The sequence below is a fragment of the Cyanistes caeruleus genome, chromosome 1 (genome assembly GCF_971803275.1).
Source record: "Cyanistes caeruleus chromosome 1, bCyaCae1.hap1.1, whole genome shotgun sequence".
NCBI lineage: Eukaryota > Metazoa > Chordata > Aves > Passeriformes > Paridae > Cyanistes > Cyanistes caeruleus.
The window spans coordinates 123,739,308-123,761,765 of record NC_141701.1 but is presented as its reverse complement, the minus strand read 5'-3'; the positions used below and the strand labels follow the sequence as shown (position 1 = coordinate 123,761,765).

The 22,458-nt window shown below is 39.1% G+C and overlaps 1 long non-coding RNA gene across 6 annotated transcripts in view; it reads right to left on the bottom strand.

Annotated features, from left to right (window-relative positions):
* Positions 1-21,748, bottom strand: part of LOC111924280 (uncharacterized) — a 38,507-nt gene extending 16,759 nt beyond the window's left edge. For 3 of the 6 annotated variants that reach the window (XR_015277636.1, XR_015277635.1, XR_015277638.1), the window contains exons 1-2: positions 20,745-21,708; positions 6,216-6,309 (exon numbers count right to left, since the gene is read on the bottom strand). This is a non-coding gene — a long non-coding RNA (uncharacterized LOC111924280). Of the gene's footprint in view, positions 1-6,215; positions 6,310-20,744 lie in introns of all 6 variants that reach the window. The other 3 variants (XR_015277630.1, XR_015277637.1, XR_015277640.1) reach the window with 3 other exon arrangements.
* Positions 21,749-22,458: the final 710 nt, after the last annotated feature.

Here is a 22,458-nt window from a genome sequence, read left to right as displayed (position 1 = left end):
TGAAATTTATTGGATTTTAAATATATCCTTCTCTCCATCAAGAGTCTTTTAAAGGATAGTTTAATCTGTCTAATTTACATTCAGGAATTTCATTTTACATGCCAGGCTCTGGGACTGTCAAATCCTTTGGCTTTTCATTGTTATCAAACGTAATAAAGCAATCATATATAACCAGTAGGATGTATTTTTTTGATTTTTATCCAAATATCATTCTCAAATCCAATTTAGGTCATATAGGATGCCAATTTTGTACAGTTGAGGAGTTAGATGGATTTTCCAAAGGAAGATTATCAGTAGTAAGTATAAACATATGTCAGTTCATTAACTCTTTAAATAAAATATCCAGCACATCAAACTTCATTCCCTCCTACACTTTCAAATAGTACAATAGGTCCTACTTGAGGCTCTGTAAAGTCCTGATACAAAAACTCCCCAAACCAGTAGAAATCACTGGCTTTCATAGTAGGGTTTGTATTTGGGCAAACTCCAATACATCCAAACATTTTACTGACCGGGCTTAATCACATTTTGAGATTTGGGACAGATATGGATCCCATGCAGCATATTACAGCCCCCACATAGAATTGCTTCCAGTAAAATATTCTCTAGCTGCTCCATAATTATGTCCTACTTACAACCAAGGACAGAAGATAAATTTGCCTATTGTCAGTCAATCATTCCTCTTCCCCTTCTCCCCTGCAAATATAACACTGCATTTTTATCTACCTAAGCTTTGCCCATTTGGTCAAAATCAATACAAGTACTGCATGTACTTCTAATCACAAGGATTTTTTTTTCCACTGTTAAAATAGAGTTTAGAGAATATTTTTTGCTTCCTCTACTTTGAAAATGAAAGGTTAGTTTATTTCCAACTTTAGGAGCAACCAAATCTAAATCCATCCTAATCCTGAAAGTCAAGTAAATTCTAATGACTTCTTAGAAGTAGTACTAATGTTACCAATTACTTTCTTCCCCTGCTTAGTGTTATGCAAATTGATAGTAACCAATAAAAGTGGTTAAAATTAAATGAATTAGATGGTACCAAAAACCAGTAATATACCCAGCTTCAATTAATAAAGTGCTTAGCATTTTATTCCTTATACACAGAGAATATTTTAAGATTAATAATGTAGTCACATTTTTCTTAGGCTTAGTGAAAAAATAAGTCTGTCTTTAGAGGAGCTTTGTACTCTCCTGGGGTTAGATGGGGAGTCTACCAAATCCTGTACACAATTCTCATTAACATAAACCAGGTGAAGTTTCACTGTCACCTAGATGTAAGTTAAAGCTGTTATGCAGAATTTCTTATCTCATGTACACAAATTTGTTTTAACATACAGAAAGAGGAAAATCCCTCCTTTTCTCAGTCTTCAAACAAGAGGAAAAAGAAGACCGACATTGCTGGTTCTTCAAGGAATTGCTAATCATTAAATCAATCTTAGCTAATTTTTCAACCCCTCTTTTCTGCAGCCAGACAGCCATATAGTACCCATTTGCTCTTGAGCCCAGTCCACTCCATGTTTTATAACAATAATAAAAATAATTTAGAAGCCTACACCACTTATTTTAAATAGCGTGATCTGTAAAATAAACAGTACATCTCAGCACCTTTCCACAATAATGGAGCACAATATTCAGTCTCAAATACATTCAGATTCAAATATTCAAAATCTTTAAGCAACCACATCTGTGGACTTAAAGGCAAATGTAAATAATAACTCAGAGTGGTAAGCCTGTCTCACTAGCATGGCCCTAAGTCAGAGGGACCTCAGAGTAACCTTTTCCCAAGGGCAAACAAGAAGAGGGAGCAGGATCCACATCATCCTGCATCTATCCATAAGCAATTAATCTGCTCTGCCTTGAATAGTCAACATACTAACCTTTATGTCAGCTCATTTGTAGCAGGTGGTTGTTATGGTTCTCCACTAAAATCTTTGCTCACTTCCTAGCGCTATAAACCAATTTCTGCCTCCAGTGACAGACAGAAAATGAAAGTAAACACCCAGGTGATGCCCACATGCTATTGTCCGGGCTTGCATAGACATGGGGAAAACTTTGATATTTGTACGTCTCTAGGTCTCTCCCCATGTAAAGGTGGTTAGGACATCATGTTTGACATGTCAAGCTCCCTTCAGAGCCAGCAGGTCAATATTCATCGAAGTCAAAGATACCACAGTAAGTAAAAGTATGATCTGGACTCACATTGAGTGGTACGAAGTCATCAACAAACATGCAGGACTGGAGAGATAGCTCCTCACAAATATATAACCAGGGATTTTCATATTGCACCTCCTGGGTATAGTAGTGTTTGACAAGATTTACAGAACTGGATCCATCAGAAAAAGAGAACATACAGGTTTAATAGCAACTGTTCGTAAGTCATGTCAGAGAGACATGGAGGCTTGATTGTGATTTCAGGGTAGGCCATGTCCACAGTTTCTGATTGCATTTCATCAGCTATAATTTAGAATGTCTTTATCACCTCCACCAGAACAGAAAATAAATATTAAAAAATTCACTTCATTATCTCACAATATCCACACTTCAACAATGAAGTAAATAAGATTCATTTTACATTCACACTTGAATATTGTTATACAGCCAACAAAAACAAAATATGAAGCCTTACTGAAGAGCAGTTTTAATTTGATAGCATTTCTGAAGTGTCTGGGGATATCTGCTGTCTATGAATGCTGCATAAATTCTGCCATTGTTTTCTACAGTACTGCAAAAGGAGAACTTCCAAGAGTTGTTCATAGCAGGAAATGCCTTCAGCCTATTTCTACCCACAACTAATAATTCTTAAGTTAATATCTGGTGGGCCCCTACAAGCATTTCAAAATTGTATGCTTACTGCAGTGGTCTGGTAAGGACTGTATGACCTACAAAAGTTGTTAGCGTGAGTTGTGACATCTCATAATGCCATGTTCTCCTGTCAGTTTTGTTTTCTGTATCAGTGGTTCAAGTTGTGATTAGGAAAAAAGTAGCATACAGTGGTTAAAAGAGATGTTTTTCTTTTTATGACTTCTTTCTCTTTCTTTACAATTAAAAAGAAAATCTTACTCTGAATCACTGCTAACCCATTCCTCCTCCATCTTTTCTCAAATCCCTCAGTCATAAAGTGTTGACGGTATTCATCAAGATTAAGAATACAAGAATTTTCTATTTCATTTATCACTGCCTTAAACTTGCTTCCCTTCCATAAGGAAGTTTCATACTACCTACCATATTATTATACAAGACCGGTCTTAAAAGATGCCTCTATTCACAAACTTTTTATGTGCCACAATACTAAAAGAGTTGCATATGTAACATCAAACTGTATGTCCAGTCATGTTAACAATAAATAAGCTATTAAAGGATATTTACAAAGAAATATGAAAAACACAGCATAAGTAGCATGATTATATATTCAAATGGATATATCAATCCAGACAAAAGCTAATGAAACGTGCTGGTCATCTCATTTTCATATTGTCCACCAAGTTTTTGCACCTTTCAAGCAGCCTATTTCTATTGCTCATAAGCAGAACTTGATGTTCTGATGTGGATGACTATGACCATTTATGCTAGCTGAGGAATTGGTTTGAAATTTCTAGCCACACTTCACTTAAGACTTAATAATACACATCCTAACAAATAAATCTATTTGATATTATGAAAAGTGTATTAGGAAGCTAAATTAGATGATTTTTAAAGAATTTGGGTTTATTTTTAAGGAAATGTGCATACTGGAAGATACTTTTATTTACTAAAGTGCATTTTTTTTCTATGAACTTCTTAAAGTTCAAAGGAACAAGAGCCCAAAAGCCACAGAGTAAAAGATAAAGCATTAAATTCTCATTGCGATGTACACTAGAGTCATTTGGATGATTATGCAAAAAATGAATTTTCAAGCTACTGTCCTGTTCTTTACATTTTAGCATTAGTTTTGGGATGCATTTCAGAAGCAGACAATACCTACTCAGTTAGAAAGAGATTACCTTAAGTCTTCTTTATGAAAAAATAGGGAGAAGTGGGAACCTTAAGCTCACAGCTATGTCTGTTTTAACTGTGCTGAGCCCATTTGTGTTTCACTGTGTTGGTGCTGAGAGCTTTGCTCTGATTTGAAAGGTCAAAGATAGGAGGAGTGATTTCTTACAGACTATGTTCTTATTTCTGGGTATTTGGTCATAGTACTCTAAATGTTCACTAAACAGACCTGGGCTTAAATTTTTCATATTTCATTCTTTAGAAAAGAAAGTCATTCTCTTTCAATTCATAAGGCTAAAAAAGTTAACTCAAAGTACAAAAGTACAATTTCTCAGTGTGTCTACTCTTTCCTTGTTTGTTCCATTTTTGAGTGACTGAGCATTTGATTCAGCTCAGGCAGCCACCACTCCCAGTTCCTGAGCCTCAGCCAGGTCTCTCAGGCCCATTCACAATTCCAGAACTAACTTTCCATAATTATTTTATTTCCTTAATCTTCCCAATGGCTGGTTCAGCCCCAGGTGGGCCTCATTCCTCTCCAAGTTCAATAAGACAGTCTCTTACTCCCTCTGCTCTCCTGTCTCCTCCAATTTTGATTTTTGTTGGCAGCCTTACAGTATCTCCTGTCCTCTCTCTTATGCACACACAAACACACATATGCACGCACACACAATAGATGGGAAATAACATTTGAAGAAAAACAATGGCAAGTTGCAATTTTCCACACCTTGGAAAGAACTGGGAAAAAAATTTTAAAAAGTACTAGGAGGGGAAAAAAGAGGATCACAAAACTGTAAATAAAGGGGAGGGAAAAAAGAAGAGTTTGAATATATCAGTAGGAAAACAGTGAAAAAATTGTTACTCATATATAAAAGAGTGAGGGGGAAAAAAGTAAGTTATAGTGGTGATGAGAAGAAGATAGAAGAAATAAAAATAGAAAAAACTTAAGCCCCAAATAACTTAAAGCTCAATGTAGCTTTGCAATTTCTACCCTCTCTGCCCAGAATTTCTATCTCTAGAAGTGTTGAAAAAGATGCAAAAATCTCCAACCAGTTTCATGTTATTGTCTCAGTGTTAGCTTACCACACAGTATTCCCAAAGCTGAAAATTTTAAATACTTGAGCTTTCCCTCAGCTTTTTCCACATGTTAACCTGGAGTGCAGTACATGTCATCATGCAAGTGTAATGCTGTATGCTACACCCAGGTGTAGCATCTAACTGCAGCCTTCAGAGACTAAGTCTGTCGGCTTCAGCTTAATAAACTATTTAAATACATGGCTGATTTAAAGCAATGTCTGAGTATAACCCATGGAAGCCGGGTGTGCCTCCCAGCTCCTACAGCCATGTGTGTGTCTGTATGTCTGTGTGTGCCCCAGCTGCACCCTGGTTTCTTGCTCACTCCCTTCAGGCCTTCGCCCCCACACTCCAGTTTCCGGCCCAGCCAGGTCCCCCCCGGCTGATCAAGGACTTGGTTATGGAGCACTCCCCACTGCTTAGACAGAGCCTCTGGGAGTCATCCAGTGCTATGTTTGCAGCAGAGCTTTGACTCAGGGTAATTATCTTGTGAGCTGAGCCTTGTACGAATATTGTCTACTAATAGGTTTGCTGTGAAAGAGCCTATCTTTTCTCACTCACAAAAGCAGAAATAAGTTCAGTTCATTTTTTAAAGAAATTACTTTAACAGCTTGTGCCATATTTAGGAAAAGGAATATAAGCACACACTGAGGCAAATCTGGTAACAAAGGACACACATTGGTTTGGTAAAAGCAACCAGAGCACTCACATGGCCACATCTCTATGAACTGCACTGAAAGTGTGCTCATAGGTGTCAGTAGTTCATGCTTGGCCATCTGTATTTTGTCAACAATAGCAATTCACTTTTTAATGAATGTTTAAAGTCTCAATTCCCACAGGAGTAACAGCTACAGAGAGCATCAGCTATTGCTGAAAGAACAGGGATTCTAGGAATAAACAGAATATTGTGGAATGGCAAATGGGAACCAGTGACCTCATTATTCTGGAAAATGTCTCTTTTTGAACCACAAGGAACTCTGACAATTGTAAAGGTTTAGTCATGAACAGTGGAGTTTTGCAGAGATAGAGTGAAAGCAAAATTGAGCCCCCTGTGTACTTATGGCAGTTCTTTATTATGTGCCATATATTATCATGTTGTGTTGTGTTTTGCTTTATCGTTGTTGCATCTTTATTAGAGGTGGGCCAGAAATAAAACCCAGATGTAAACATACCTGCACTTCCAAGGCACTTGGCTTAAGTTAAGAGCGCAGCAGCTGAAAGCTATCCTCAGCATATATTCTTCTAGAACATTTATATTCTTCTTCTCTTAAAGTAAAAAACAGGGAAAACATTTAAAATAGCAAATAAAATCTTTGCTGTTGTAAAATAATTATATATAATGTTGTTTGCTACATTTTAAAATAATCTGGCCATACAGGTATGGGTAATGATTCTGACTTTAAAGAGGAGAGCAATTCTGTTCTCTAATCTGCAGTATACAAAGAATGCAGGACACATTCTTGTCCTTAAATCTAGGGATTTCCTTTGTTTAGGCTTATTAGGCGAATTACAGACTGGTGTCTTGCAGTCAGACAGTGAGGTCTGCACTGGATTATTGAGTTGTAGGATACAAAACCATATAAAGAAAGAGATGTCATAATTCCAACGACAGTGGAGGAGAAAAATATCCACTGCTGACAGGCCCACTTACTCACAAGTCCATTGGTGTCAACATACATAGTAGTAGAGACAGACTAGGTTAGGAAAGAGTTTGGTACATCTGGTTAAAAGGGAAGTGTGAGAGCTAAAGGGGAGCAAAATACTATATGTCAATATTTGCCCTACTGAGGAACAGCAGACACGTACTGGAACTGAAGGATACCATATATAAAGAAGTAACCACATGTAGTATTTCAGCTCTGTGCCCCAGCTGTAAAACATTATTTGAAGTTATAATAGATGCACAGCTGTGGGAAGGTGAGGGTCATCCATTTTACATACATATTCAAATTAAGAATGCAGGGCTGCTGGCACAGACCATCAGCAATGATATGGCCTCAAAGGTAGGAATGTACAGAAAGACAGACAAAAACCTCTTTTTGTTTTCTCTTTTAGAGGCTGTTGTGAACTTTTTCACTCCTCTCTTGCTTGTGCATGGTTAAGCCTGAAGGTGGAAAACTACGACAATCCTGAGCAACAAAAGTACGTATATACAGAAAATTCAGTAATTAAAATTAAAAAAAAAAAAAAAAAACAAAAAACCAACATACACAAAAGCCTGATTTACACCTAAATCAGGTGGTGTCTAAATGCCCTAACTGGCTTAGTTTTCAATATTCAGCTGTGTTTCTTCAATCACACATATGGTCATGGATACCCTGACTAGACTTATGTTCCATCTGAATCAAGAAACTAGATGTTTTCCACATATGAACATGCCTGCACAGCAATACACAGGTCATATGTACCTCAACTAGCTCTTAATGAAAAAGTCTGGGTACCAGAAGCTCATAATTTATTGTTCTTTACTGACTATTTATCCTCTTTTGATTTGTCTTCACAACCTTCCACAATGACAAACAGAATTTCTAAGATAGGAAGTCACTTCAGATCATCTACTGTGAATCCCTGCTTAAAGCAAGCGCAGCTAGAGCAGGTTGCTCAGGATCATGTTCAGCTGCAATTTTAAATATATCCAGGTACAGAGACTCTACAAACTTTTCAAGCATCTTGTCCTAGTTTCACTGACCACTGTGAAAAGGGGTTTTTTTTCTGACATTTAAATGTAATTTCTGCTGTTTGAGCATAGTGATTGTCTCCTGTACTGCTGGGGCTGTGCAAGCTCAGGGTCTGCTCTAGGTGAAGCTCCTAGCTCTGGCTCTGCCTGCCCTTCTCTTCATACAATGAGTTCAGGCTCTTGCAGCTACAAGGTCTTGGACAATATCTCATCAAACTCCTTTCCTTGTCTCCAATGCAATGCTCTCTGTAGCCGTCCTGCAGCTCATTTACTTGGTGAGACAGATCCTCCAGTAGTGCACAGATCCTGCAGCTTAAGGACACCATCTCCTCCAGCCCCAGCATCATGCAGGCTGCCAGTCAGGCAGGTAAACATCACACAGCTGCTCACTCACCCAACCCTACAGCAGGATGGGGAGGGAATTCGGAGAAAAAGTAAAAATCATGGGTTGAGATGGAAGGTGGGAGGGAGGGAGGGAGGGAGGGAGGGAGGGAGGGAGGGAGGAAGGAAGGAAGGAAGGAAGGAAGGAAGGAAGGAAGGAAGGAAGGAAGGAAGGAAGGAAGGAAGGAAGGAAGGAAGGAAGGAAGGAAGGAAGGAAGGAAGGAAGGAAGGAAGGAAGGAAGGAAGGAAGGAAGGAAGGAAGGAAGGAAGGAAGGAAGGAAGGAAGGAAGGAAGGAAGGAAGGAAGGAAGGAAGGAAGGAAGGAAGGAAGGAAGGAAGGAAGGAAGGAAGGAAGGAAGGAAGGAAGGAAGGAAGGAAGGGAGGGAGGGAGGAAGGGAGGGAGGAAGGAAGGGAGGGAGGGAGGAAGGAAGGGAGGAAGGAAGGAAATTAAAAATCAATAATAGTAGTAAGAATAATTAGAATAATAATTAGAATACACAAACAAGTGATACATTTGCTAACCACCTGCCAACTGAGCAGTGGTCCCCAGCCTGCTTTCCCTGTAGTTTATTTGCTGTGCCTGACACCATATGGTATGGGATATCCCTTTGGTTAGCTGGGTTCACTAGTCTTGGCTGTGTTCCCCCTCAATTTACTGTATCCCCCAGCCTACTCACTAGTGGAGTTGGGTGGGGTGAGCAGCTGGAAAGTCCTTGACTTAGTGTAAACACTGCTTAGCAACAACTGAAACTTCAGTGTGTCATCAACATTATTCTCATACTAAATCCAAAATTGAATTTGGATTTAAACCACTAGGAAGAAAATTAGTTTTATTCCAGCTGAAAGCAGGATACCTCAGTGAGGCATCCCTGCACCCATGAACCTGAAAAGCTCCATCCACCCTTGGGAATTCAGGTTAAGGACAGAGGAAGATGCTTTAGTTTCTGCCCCATGAGAGTCAGCACCACTGCTGAATGTGTACACCACCCTCCATAGTTTCTGGCCCCCTTCTGTGCTCCATTCTGCTCAAACTGACACAGACCGCTGCATCTCCTGGTTGCACCTGTTAGCTGCACTCTGTCACACATCTGTGTCACAGAGGTATGCTTAAATCTCCTGTCCTGTGGGATATAACCCAGCTGCTTCTCTTAGTACAAGGCTGGCAAGACACCTATTCCTAAAAATACAGTAACAGATGTGGTCTTCAACAGTCCCAACAGAAACACTTGGGAAATAATTCTTCTCACTGGGATTTGACATTATTAGATGCATATTGGTTCTAATGCAGTTCTAATAATGTATAAAAAGCAGGCATTGTTATCCTCTAATTTTACTCTTTTGAATCTGCTCATACCATTGGAAAAAGTTTAGAGACATCATTTTTTCTTCAGGAAATGGGTACTACCTATTATTGTACTCTAGGCAGTTCATTGTTTTCCTTTTGATTTTAGGTGCTTCCTTGGTCAGCTAGTCAACTATTCTAGACACTGGTTTGAAACAGTGATGGGAATCTAGACACCTAATGTAGGGGACAAGCTAGTCTCTACAAATAAGAAGAAAAATTCTTACAGGTAATTATAATTTTAACCTACTGAAATTTCTGGAATTTAGATCCAAAAAGATTGATGGCTCTATATGCTACAGATGATATGAGTTCCAGGTCCTTAAATCTCCAAAGACTAGGCATTTAAATTTGCAATACATCTGCTCAATGCATGAATGAATGCAAAATTGGTTGTGATATCAAATTATTATGTTGGATTCACAACTGTTTATCACTCTCCACAAACATAATTCTATTTCTTACTCCTATTCTAGAAAAGAAAATGAATAAGTAACTGTTAGCTGTTGAGAAGAATTTAAGACCTTTGAGAAAATAAAATCTATTTTTAGTTATGGCAAAGAGAGAAAAGTAAATTAAACGCCACCATCCTGCAATAATCTGCATAAACTGTCAGAAATTGAGTCTTCCTTCTGTACTGGGAATTGTGAGACTTTCAAAAATAGATCTATCAGAAATAAATTATATAATTATATATATAATAAATTACAGTAATTGAGTTGGTTTACTTCCATCTGGTGAAAGATGTCAAAGGAATGTACAAGCAGAGTTTAACAGGCAAATGAACATTCTTTCCCATTAATGCTAACATGGAATAGAGTGAGTATCTCTATCCCTACTGAAGAATGACCATGGTCTCTGCTAGACTCCAAATAACGCCCAGATACTCTTGGGGAGACCAGTAATTGTCTCAGGACAAAAAACTTTCAGGGGACTTTTCCAACAGTTTGGCAGTAGAGACAACACATTCAGGCATTCATAACATACCAGAGAATACCATTATCTAGTATACACATATCCTTAAAAACTGCAAAATCTAATACCACTTTTGCACTCAAGAATAAATTTTTAAAAAACATAAGTTCATTAAGATTCTTCTTATTGGGAGATGGATTTAAAGATATATTTTTGAAAGGAAAAATAGCATTTTAGTTTGATTTTCCAAAAATAAAATAGTAGTAATGGTGGTGTTTCATCATTCATCTGTCTGTTTGTCTTGCTTGCCAATCAAATGAACATAGAATACAAATTCAACAAGCAAGACTTTACTAATATTCAAATCAATCTGTCTTTCTTAAGTTCAAGTCATTACGTAAGATGTGATTCTCTTTCAAAAGTTTCATTTTAAAGGATAATGCTATAAGGTGAGGTAGAAATTGTTATTACACAGGTAATACACATTCAAACTGTGCATCTGCATTCAAGTCTACAGTAATAAAATCACCCTGTAACACACATAGGTATCCAGACTGGTAACCTGCTCTGCCTCTTGCAGGACACTGTGGCCCTCAGAGGGCCACAGCACAAAAAACACAAGTTGGAACACAGGAAATTTTGACTACATGTAGAAAAAACAAAACTCAAAAATGTTAGAGTGCTTGGCAAGAGAGTCAGTAAAGAGTTCTTCCTTGGTGATACATCAAGGGTGACTGCACCAGGCCCTGAGCAGCCTGCTTTAACTGGAAGAAGACTGGACTACACAATCTCCAGAGGTTCCTTCCAACCCACATGATGTTATGGATGCTTATATGGAGTCTAATAAGCAGAAAAATAAGAGCTGGTGAGAGAACTTAAATCTGGTCCAATTAATTCACAAAATAAAAGTGAATCTTGAAATGGATTCATATCACACTGGCAACTAACACATATTAAAGCATATCTGTGCATCTTACTGGATTGCTTAGTCTTTTTTCTTTGTTCAGCTGCAGGCATTTGACTCCCCTGTAACCTCTGTTTTTAGTAACCTCTGAATTTCTGAGTCAATCTCATAAGATGGGAGGTTTGCAAGGCTGTCACAAATAAACTGATGTATATAAAGTTTCTGGATTCAGCAAGTTAAGTGAAAGATATGTTTATGTACAGACATACCTGGAAACAGCAGAGAACACCACCCAAGGACACAGGCATGTCTAACCTTAGTCAAAATCAAATGAACCTAGAATCCCTGAATCTAATGCAGAGCTGAACCTTAAGATCTGCCTTAAGATCATTAAAACAAATAAGAAAATAGAGGAAACAGTAACAAGAATGTAGGCTTCCAAAGAAATGTGGAACATCAACCTGAGTGCTGAATGCAGGTAAGTTACAATCACTATCTGTTGTTTCGAGTTTTTTTAAGGAATGGGATTTTGTGCACGTTCTTTACAAATGAGCAGAACCGTACCCAAATGGGTGCTGTACCTGACCTGTACTAAATCTGTAAATTAAAACAAATATGCAGGGCACAGACAGAGAAAACCAGTATGAAAGAAACAAGATGTGGAGTGCCAAACGTGTTTTGTGGTTTTTCTAAATCCTGAAGATAACTAGTCAGCTTGCTACCTATCACTCCAGAAAGACACAGCTTCTCCTTATGTGTGAAGAGATTATCTGGTGTGCCAGGTAGCCTGCTTTGTCTTAAAGGTGCCTACCATCCATGTTTAGGCAAGTGAATTGAAGACAGCTTTTTCAGACCAAATATAAAATTTCTGTAATTGTGTCTCACTTGTCACTGCAGAGGTTAGAGATGGAGGTTTTGCCATTATATTTCTCAACTTATCCTCTTCACCTCTCATGCTATGGTGGGATGAAGTAAGGGCCTTTTAGAGAGAAAATCAAAAGAAAGCCTTGTTTCAGACTGAAAGAAACAATCTGGTAATTCAGGCAGGTCAGACAGTCCAAAGATTTTTATTTCCAAGCCAAATGCTTTTGACTATAGTGGTGATCTCAGACCCTTATATCTTTTCTTTGGGTATTAAATAATAGTATTTTTGTTTTAAAAAAAGTATCTGTTGAAAAACTGAAAGGAAAAGACTATCCACATCTTTTGTGAGTGAAGCATTCAACTTTACGAAAACCACAAAGAAAATCTTGCTTCAGATAACATTTACGTCTTTATTTACCAAAAAATTCCCTCAGTAGCCTGAGGCTAGACCATGCACATTTGATATGATACAGACAGGAGACTATGCTGGAATTGTTTCAGATAAACTTCATCGAAGGAGAAAGGTGTGAAATAGTTTCTGTATGAAGAAGGTTGAGCAGATCAGGACTGTTCTGGTTGGAGAAGCAGTAATATAGGCCTAATAAAACTCTGAATGGTAAGAAGAAAGTGAATAGAAATAACAGTTCATGGATTCCTCCCATATAAGAACTAGAGATTATCAAATAAAATAGTAACTGGCAAGACCAAAGTAGAGATCCATCATTCAAGACACTTCACACAAGGTACACTCAAGCACCGTGAATCATTTTTACAGGATGTTGCAGGTGCTACAATTTCATATTGTGTGTCAAGTGGCCAGAAATATTCATGGGGAGAAAAAAATCAAGGACTATTAATTACAGACATGCCACATGACTGACTCCAATTTGCACAGGCACAGAAAATTTCAGTATATGTTTGGCAGACACACACCACTGGCTATTGTGAGACAGGCTGCAGGGCTGGAGAAGCCTTTGGGCTGCCTGATGTGGCCATCCCTATACTCTTAAATCCCTTATCTGAATGAAGCAGAGCTGTGTTTTGCAATGAGGCTGCTTCCAAAGAGTCCAAAGCTAACATACAGCTCTGTGATTTTGAGCAGAAAAACCACCCTGCAGCTCCAAAACTCCTGAAACTTGCTCATCTCTTCCCAGGATTATCTGATGAAAAGAACAATAAGAAAATAACATTCCATTTAAAAAAGAACCAACCAGCTCTTTATCCAAACCAAAACTCCACACTTTTCTGAGGTTTCCCTTCCAGAACCACAAAAGACATTGGCACGTTCTATAGACTCAGGCACCAGTAAAATCCAATATGTATCTAAAGAAGACTGATTGCCTGTCCTTACTGCAATGATTCTAAGGCCCAGTGCTCCACAGGGGAGAGATACAAGACAGCCAGGAAAGACATTGTGAAAACAGACAGTGAGCATATAAATCACCAGTGCAACTCAGACATGGAAGCTGGAAAGATGACTTCTATTTGGAAGATAAACTACATTGTACATGCTAAGGCAGAGCAAGCAAATCTTTTGATATAGGTAAAATGCAGAATACTGTGGGGACAGGAAAGGAATCAACCTTCTTCCCCCAGTGAAAACATTTGCTTTATTGAGCCAGAAACTGGAAAGGGTTATTTTTTTCCTTGTGCTGAAATACCTCCAGACCATAGCTGCGAGGAGGATTGGGGCACTTGCCTACAATGATTCAATCTAATATGGAAAAAAATATATGTTCTTACGATGATTTTCTAACACCGAAGTATTTGTCTGCTTTAATAAGCCCAAAGAACCTAGGTGTCTGGTGATTTCTTGTCATAAATCAGGTGCTCATTAAAATAAAAAAGCATTAAAAGAAGGTAAAGATTCTGGCAGGAGTCTTGAGAAAACAATTGAAAAGCATTTTTGAAGTTTCAGTCACTTTGGTGCAATACTGCAAAGGCCACAGCTCTGAGCAGTAGTAGTTCCAAAGTCAACTTAGTCTGTCAACTAAGTACCTTAAAGCTCCTGAATTTACTGAATTTTAGACCACCGATTCCATTTTCTGCCTGTGACTGGATATTGCCTGCTTAGAATGACGCGCAAAGCTGTGGCTGTGGGAGGGAGCTGAAGAAAGTCATGCTACCTGACCAACAGGAAATTCAAAGTGCATCAATTCTAAGAGTCCAAAGAGCTGTTGAAAAGTAAGATAAGGTTCAGAAGGGGATTACTGTGTCCTAAATGTGATATTTTTATTGAGAGGGCAATGCTTAAATTACATTTTTATGAGCCAGAGTGGCATACCATCACTTTTTCATTTTACTGGGAAGCTTGCTGGGACTTCTCTGCTTCACAGCTGCAGAACGGATTAATTTTATCCTCTCCTGAATGAGACCTTCAGTTTCAGTATAACTTCTAACTTGGAAGCAGCATGCAGGGATATTACAAGAGTAAAATTATTATATCATGAGACAGAGTAAAAGAGAAACAGGAATAAAAATTAATAAAACACTAAAACTTGATTCAGCAAAACATTTATATGGAGGTTAGCCTTAAGCATCCCTGGTTAGTGAAGCACTAAAGCATGTTCTTGGGCTTAATTGAAGTTAATGGGATTTACACAGGTCCTGAAGGTAATCATATGTTTCACTGCATCATTAAATCAGAATACAAGTATGAAAAGGTAAGGGTTATCCTCGGGGAATTCCACTGAAATACAGGGTGATACAAAACTATAAATCATGTTAAGGTATTTGTTATTAAAATTCAAACACAAAAATACATTAAAGAAAGTGCAGGTTGCATAAGAGCTGAGCCTCAGAATAGCACTTTGTTTAACAAGATATCTGAGACATAGGACCTGTTTCAGTGTAAAATCAGAAGTAACTACAGCAAAGCCAAGGCTGACGCAGCTGAGATCAATATTAAACCCCAGAGAAGGGGAATTTTCTAAAAGTTTAGGGGGAGGGGAAGAAAAATGGAGAACAGGTCCCCAGAGAATGTGATAAATGGTGATGGGTTAGGCAATATAGTTCTGCTTCCAAAAGCCAGGCTTAATCCTCACTCAGGAGTAGACATTGTGCCACATATTTAATCTATCCCTTAGAGAGAGTCAAAAGGATCAAAAGCATCACACAGATACTTAAAGGGAAAGGTCATATTCCCATTGAGGACTAATGACTATATCCGTTCCTGCGAGCATGGGGATTTCTGGTGAGGGAACTAAAACTGCAGTGTTTCCAGCGTTAACTCTGGCTGTAGGGTGTCTGCTGCCACAACAGCTTCTTGAACCCTTCCCCTTTACTCCAAACCCTCATGCTGTGAACTTGCAGCTCCCCGTGTTTCTCCTACAGCTTTTCCATATCTTTCAGCAAAGGGATTTAACAAAACTAAGCTCTGTGATCAGATCACCCAAAGCCACTGCAATGTCTCAAAACTACCAAAGCCTTTGTGGTTAAAGAAGAATTGTAGAGAGCTGCTATAATTTAAGAGCAGGGATTTTTTTTTTCCACTGTAGTGGTTCAATGTGTGTTGTGTGCACACATGTGCTTCAGCACAGATGGAGATTCAAATGAATATCAGACCCTTTGGTGTGAGTTCAAATTTCCTGAAGGTGTTGGAATGTCTGTAAAACATCAGATGCCCTTTTGGTTGTTTTTTTTATAAATACATTTCGATTCTCTGCTGATTAGACATTTCACTCTATTTAAGAAAATCAGGAAAAAAATGACAACATATTTTAAAAATTTATTATGGAAAAAAAGAACAGAGAAAGGGAAGGAGGTTTGGATGTCCCTGGCAGCTACCTGCCTTTCTTATACAAAGCCACCTATGACTTTTCTACGACCACAAACAAGCCAGGTTTTCTTTGTGCTCTGTCCAGAAAGGAAGTTCAAAATATGTACATCTACTCCAAAGCTATTAATCTTTTTTATAAGATTATTGGGTAGAGAACCATTGTCATATTTCTTAAAATTAATTTTCCCCAAAGCTTCAGGAATCTTTTAAGTAAGGTTTAATATATTCTTTCTTTTTTTGTCTCCTAACACATTTACCTCCTAAACAATAGTTACTGTATGACTGTTTTACTTTCTTACTGCTTATATCCATTTCTCTATTTCTTCAGGAAAAAAAAAAAAAAAAAAAAGGCAAAAATGCCCCCCAAAAACCCCAAACCCCAAAACTTTCAACCCCTGCATTGCTGGCTTTAGTTTGAGCTTGCCACTATCAACCCAGACCCATATGGCTGGAGAGGCTGCGTTTCCAAAAATGCTGAAGGATATATTGCATGAAAGAGTTTCTAAATGGTCAGTAAGACCAAGAAAACAACAGTCTCTGAACCTTTCAGTTCTCAAAAATGGTTTCAATTGCATATTGAAAGTAACATAAGGCAAAGCAGCAACAAAAATCAGAGTCAGGCCCCTAAACAAATGTCATCACTGCTTAGACTTCAGTGAGGGTGTTAATTATTATCACAAAGTGAGGAAACCACAGAATTGTTGGACCAAACACACGTTTCATGTGGAGAAAGTAGTACAAACAAACCAAAAACATACATCATTTTTCATGGAGTACTGAGAAGATGCATCTATTTATTCAACAAGCCTTAGGGATCCTCCTCCTGTACAAACTATCTAACCTAACAGTACAGCTTGCATCTCAAGGCTGTTACAGTCTTCCATATGCTTGTAATTTATTAACTATCTCAGCTATGAGATTACAACTGGAATAATTCTGAGTGTCAAAGGGAACTTCTTGTATCAAATCTACATATATTGTACTATGGTACCAAGACCAGAGAGCCAACCTTCTCCTGTACATCCACATTTGCAGTTCTTTAAGAAGAGATTTAAACTAAATTTAAGAAATGTAATTATTCTACCTGGGTCTAAGACATGGAATATATAAAAGGTGTGTACTCATCATGCCCTATATGGATAAGCCATGCACATGGTGAAAAAATGTACTACTCACTGCAACACAGCATAAGGAGCAGTGATGCATGTAGTTCAGCAGTTATCCCAGAGAATGACAAACAGCAGGTATTTCACACTAAGGTGGCAGAAAGGCCAGAGCAAGTAGTTTTTGGATATTTTCTAGAAGGTATCCTTTTTCCCTATAATGTATTACTTAGAGCTAAATAAAAAATAACACATCCCAGTATGTATATAATACAGGAACATCATCTAGCCATGCCACAATGATTTTGTTATTTATGAACCAATAAATAGGAATAAAATTAGTTAGAATGTTGAGAAAAAAATAGAGACTAGGCAGTTCACTGACCTGTAATCTCAGAATTAAGAAGGACAGAGCCTTTCCTGGTATGCACTCATCATGATGAGCAATTTTTAGAGCATCTCCTTGTTAAAGACAGATATCATATACAATAGATTAGCTAAGCTGACACACTTAGGTCATGCATCTATTGCCACATTTACCTGAATCATAGCCACACTGACAGACCTCATTTTAGGCTGATAACCATCAACTTTGTATAGGCTTGCACAATGGCTGAACATTGGTTTCAGCAGGCAAAATCTAAGTTGAGAGAAGGTGGGAGAAAATCTCCAAGCATTGTACAAAGGTGATAGAACAAATTTCACTGATTGAAACTCCCTGGAAATTCCTAATAACAGAATCCTAGAATTGGTGTACTAAATACAGTTAAATTACTTTAGTTCAAGTAAATTTTAACTCAGGTTATTCGCCATCAGCAATTTGAGCAAACTTACCTAGCTTGACTTAAACTGGGTTTAACATGGTCTACATTTTTTCAACTGACCCATAACAATTCTATTCCTATATTTTCTAACTGATGTATGAATTAATTTTTTTAAATGTCTCTTACTTAGAAATCTGCAAGCAAAGCCAATCCTGCACAAACCGCACTTTTACTTGAATTTACGGCCATCATTTTAGAAAGTTTATTTAAAAGAATATAACCCAAATATGTGCTTTTCTATGAAACACACTTTTCAAGTTCATTTTGCCAGAGAAAATACTAATTTTCCAGAATGGCATATTTCATTTGCTACCAAAGAGGACTGACTGTAACTTAAAGCGGGTGGCTCCTTCAGAAGAAAGAGAAACAATTTGACATGGTAGGTCTGGTATCCTTCTGCAGTATCAAATGAAGCCCTACATTTTCAAAATGATGCATGGCAACTTAAGCACGTGGTGCCCATTAAAGTCCATGCCAGCTCTCATGGTTTATGAGGTCACCAGAAGTCCTTGATGGAATTACACCCCCATCCTGCATGGCGGATTCTCTTGTATCAGAGATTCTGAATCAAAGCCTATAAGGTAAACAAAAATGTCTGCAGTCAGTTTGCTCAGGTTTGGATCACGTATTTCCACTGGAAAGAGAGAAACAAGAGAGAAATAAATTACTGAACAATTGTTAGTGTAAAAGCATGGCATGGATCTTATGTTGATACATATTCCTGTATGGTAATGGGGAAATTATGTCTTCCTGTGATCGTGCTCAAGGCACCTGAATGAAAAGAGAAACACTGGGGAATATTCCTCTGAAAAACAAAAGGACATCCTGTGAGAATGTAATTACAAAGTAATTCTTTGAGTATTCCTAACCATATAGCTATCAGACAACATACAAAACACAGTACACTTGAAGAATAAATATTCTGTGTTCTTTGTGCAACATGTGCATTTTTAGAATTTGCTGTTCTGGTGCACATATGTCAGTTTTGTATTTACTGGACCGAATCTTTTAAAATCTATCAAAATAGTAACATTCAATGTCCAAAAGTGAAACCTGGCACTCAATTTGCACAAAGATTTTGCACATTGTTGTGTCTTAAAACACTCAGTAGTTATTAAAAGACTGTGGTCTATTGGTATATTGGTTTTCATATTCTCTCCACTGCAATATGATATTGCTTTAGCAATAAACTGATATGTTGATTGAATACCTTCCAATTCCCTAGTTTTCTAGGAGTGTTCCTGGGGTTGTATCACGTAGCAGGAACAGTGACCGTGTTAGAAGAATCCTTATTGGAAAATGAAAAGCCACGGTATCACTGGGGTCTCCTGAATCTGTATATGTAAAGTAGAATAATTTTATTCAAAAAGTAGATGTTTGTCAAGTCACATGATGGTATTCATTATTAAAACATGGACCAGCAAGTTTCTAGGAATTTGTACGCTTATCAAAGACAGTCTGGACTCCATCAGATTATGAAGTGTCCTAAGGTAGTTAAAAATTTAGGAAGCAATTTGTATTCATTAATACATGCATATCTTGTAAACAAATGTCTAGAAAGAAGAAGATATACTTATTGAAGAAGATTTGCACAGAGCAGAGAAATAATATCTCTGAGACAAGCAGTAAATTAGGAAGCATAGCAGCAATGCGATAAGGATTATCACCAGGTGTTTCCATGGGTGCCTGGTGTCTGTGGTTTACTTAGGCTTCCATTACCCAGGGCTATGAATAGAGTACCGTGGCCAACCAAAAACTTAAACAGGGCAGCACTTATTTTACAGCAACCAACAAGATCAGATCAGGCAGGGAGAGATAAAAGCTGATGCTTCATATGGCACCTCTCTGAACTAGGGAATCCAGATGAAACAAACATAGCTCTCCTGCTCCAGGATTCAGGTGACTTCACACTTACTGCCCTATCTGTCTGTGAGCCGCAGAGGTCACCCACCGGATAAGTGTGAATTAACCATAAAGGGAATGCAACACTGTATCAAATGAATTTCTGCAGCAGATGTGGAGGCTGTGGCAAAATTTCAGAGGTTTTGAAGGGCCGATCCCAGTGGTACAACAGCTTTTGATTTTCCAAGAATGGCCGATCCCAGTGGTACCATGGCTTTTCATTTTCCAAGAAAGATTCTTTTAACACACTCTGGAGTATATTTTCTTCTGCCTTTTGTTTTAGTTTCTGTTGTTACTATTCTCTGAAAAGAAAGAAAAGTCAGGCAAGTTCATAGTGGGGCAACTTTGTCATTACAGAGGATTGAATCAGCCACTAAAGGACAAAGTTTACAGAATCCTGTGAAAGCATTGTGTACACATGTTCACATGCAAACCTTGTGATATAGCCTGTAGTATTTTATTTTTTGCAGACAGGCTGCCTTTCTTACCTTTACTTAAATGAGCAGTCAGTATACACACAGCTGGCCTGGGCTACACCCCCTCCCATCATCTCTTCACCCCTTTGAACACCAAGCACCAGCCAAATTTTACTGATAAAACCAACACTAAGCAGAAGGAAAAATATGCATTCTTCATGCTGTACAGCTGAGCAGGGCTAAATGGCTAATAAAAAGTCACAGGCAACAACTTTACAAGGAGGAAAAGAAAGGGCTGGTGCTGTGGGTGGAACTGGAAAGAGAAGGAGGCTGGAGTGGTGGGCTGCAGAGGGTGACATGTCAGTCCTTGAGCTGGAGCCATTGCCAGTCCCTCTACACAGCTGAGCAGCATCACCTCAAAAGTGCATTGTTATTTCTGCAAAATTTTTTCTTCCATCTGAGGGCATTTTGGGTGAGCTGAGATCAAAGGCATTTGATTTAGTTTTATATACAGCTTAACTCAGGTAGGTATTTGACATGGACAAGCACTATGCCAGCAGACAAAAAATATTAATTAACAATTTGCAATCTCTCACCTTACACCTATATTTCAATGTCCTATTTCTGAAGAAATATTCACAACTATGATACGATGGTTGCAGAATTACATAGCCTAGGCTTTTAATTATCTTTTGGGATGTAATATATTAAAATATGTATTATAGAATTGCCTGGGTTGGAATGGACCTTAAAAATCATCTAGTCCCAAGCCTCCTGCCATGAGCAGAGAGACACATTCCACTAAACCAAGTATCACAGAGCTCCATCCAACCTGGTCTTGAACATCTTCAGGGATGGGACATCAACTTCTCCAACCCATCCCAGTGTCTCACCACCCTCGCTTCTTTCCTAGCATTTAATCTAAACCTACCCCCTTTCAGTTTAAAGGTTTCCTGTCTTGTCCTGTCACTATATGCTCTTGGAAAAAGTCCCTCTCCATCTTTCTTATAGGCTCTCTGCAGGTACTGGAAGGCTGCAATTGGATCACCTCGAAGTCTCTTCTCCAGGCTGAGCAGCCCCAATTCTCTCGGCCTTTCCTCACAGGAGACGTGCCTCTAAGCAACTTGGTGGCCTTGGAATCACTCCAGCAGGTCAACGTCCACCTTGTGCTAGGGACCCCCGAGCTGGATTCAGTACTTCAGAGGAGACCCCACCTCTGAAGTATAGGTGTTGAGAGACAGCGAATTCCTGATTAATAATTCTGTGCTGCTGGAGCTGTCACTGAAACTAAACCTGCGAGCTCCTCTGCCCTTGCTCTCCACAGGGGCCATGTCAGCGACGCCCGGGCTCTGACCACGGCGCGCTCTCCCTGTACCGAGCTCCTGTGTCCCTTCCGGTCACCTACAACAGGCTGGGGCGCTCCAGCCTCCTGCAGCCCCTCGGCAAGGCCGCAGCGCAGAGGCGGGAGCAGCACTCCGGCGTTCCCGAGGCAGCCGGGCCCGTTCCCAGCCGCCGGAGCCCGGGCCGGGCCGCTGAGGCGGGCGCGGCGCGCGCAGCACCGCTCGCCGCGTGACGCCTCCCGGCGCAGCCGCCAGGGGGCGGCCGAGCGCGGGCCGGCCGCGTGCCGCGCGGGGATGGCGGGAGGGGGAAATCTGGGGAGCGGTGGGGAATGGCGGCGGGGAGAGAGCACCGGGGACCATGGGCACGGAAGCGATCGCAGGGTGAAGTCCTGCAAGTCCTGAGCTCGGCCGGCCCGGTTCTGCCTAGGCGGAAACTCAGGGACAGCCTGGACGGAGCGTGTCCCGTTTAGATGCTGATTAAAACAGCCCCTTCTTGTTGGAATCCCTCAGCTCGCAAACACCGCTAGGAATTCTAAAAGAAAAATGGATTTGTTATTCACAAAGTAAAGCAAAAGTAGCAAACAAAAGGCTTTCCTTTTTCTTCCTGCCATCCTAAATCCATGCTTCTTTCCGAAAAGTTTTCTTATTCGGTGTGTTTAATTGACTTACTTTTTTCTCCTTCAAATGATCGCAACATAATGATACATGAAAAGAGATTGATATAAACTTTGAGATTAGAATTATAGAATGAGAAAACCTGAATTAACTGGAAGGAGAAGGAGAAGGAGAAGGAGAAGGAGAAGGAGAAGGAGAAGGAGAAGGAGAAGAAGAAGAAGAAGAAGAAGAAGAAGAAGAAGAAGAAGAAGAAGAAGAAGAAGAAGAAGAAGAAGAAGAAGAAGAAGAAGAAGAAGAAGAAGAAGAAGAAGAAGAAGAAGAAGAAGAAGAAGAAGAAGAAGAAGAAGAAGAAGAA